The sequence below is a fragment of the Schistocerca serialis genome, unplaced genomic scaffold (assembly GCF_023864345.2).
Source record: "Schistocerca serialis cubense isolate TAMUIC-IGC-003099 unplaced genomic scaffold, iqSchSeri2.2 HiC_scaffold_905, whole genome shotgun sequence".
NCBI lineage: Eukaryota > Metazoa > Arthropoda > Insecta > Orthoptera > Acrididae > Schistocerca > Schistocerca serialis.
Window position 1 is genome coordinate 15,001 of NW_026048524.1, and position 1,117 is coordinate 16,117.

Sequence of the window (1,117 nt, forward strand, 5' to 3'; positions counted from 1 at the left end):
CCTATAACGTGCGTTTCATGAAGAGTTATGTCCAATATGCGACATTCCCGCTGTCCATATACATGAGCTGCGAGCTGTACCACGTACGAGCTACAGACGCGATCGCGTTGCTCTCTGTACGAATGCAGATGCTCAGCGGCAGCTAGGAGGCGCTCCATCCATGTCGGTACCGGTGAGCGTTGCACTCGCAGTCGCAAAAACGTACGGCAAGTATATTACTCGGAAGAGTCAATGACAGTCCAAGCCCCCCCTGCGTGGGAAGAGTCTTTCTAGGCCATGACCCACCAGAAGGGCGCAGCGTCCCCCACCCCAGACATGTGACGTCACACTATCGGTATTGACGACTAGACTGATTCCTTATAATCATTTGCCATACACCGGTGGAAGCTGCCGAGACGAGTAACTACATGGCGGCCTCGCCGTGTCACTAATGTACAGAGATACAACAGTTTCGACTGGAACCGGATGAAACGTATACACGGCGCTGATTAGTAATAGATAGAGCCATCAAAATACAGATAATGTATACAACTGTCCGTATACATGCTGAAAGACTCTGCTCACAATCACAACCACACGTCAGCCAGACACTCTTATCACGCACTACTCTCTGCCTGTAACAGGCACAGAGACAATATGTAAGCACCAGCATGGAACAACACCCAGTGCATCCTCTCCGCCACATTAGACAATCCACACTATCATAACCAGACCGGGAGGTCCACTCACAAAACAGAATATCCCACCCTTCCGACAACCACCATTGCTCAGCTAAGCCACCAACACCCACACACGTCCTACACAGGGGTACACCCAACATCACAATACTGCCTCCTGTCACAGCACACAAACAATGGCAGGAATGAAAGACACAGGTCTGCCACAAGCATGGAATCAGAGCGCCGCCTGTCATGAGCCAAAGGTGCATCCTGACGTGGCAAATCAGATGATGCCGCAGGCATCCACTTACTATAATCACAATCAACAAACCGGCCGCCGCCGCCGCCGCCCCCCCCCCCCCCCCCCCCCCCAATACACCTTTCCTTACAACAATGTGTACCTTAACCTAACCCATATTGCGCCTTAACCTAACCCATATTGCGCCTTAACCTAACCC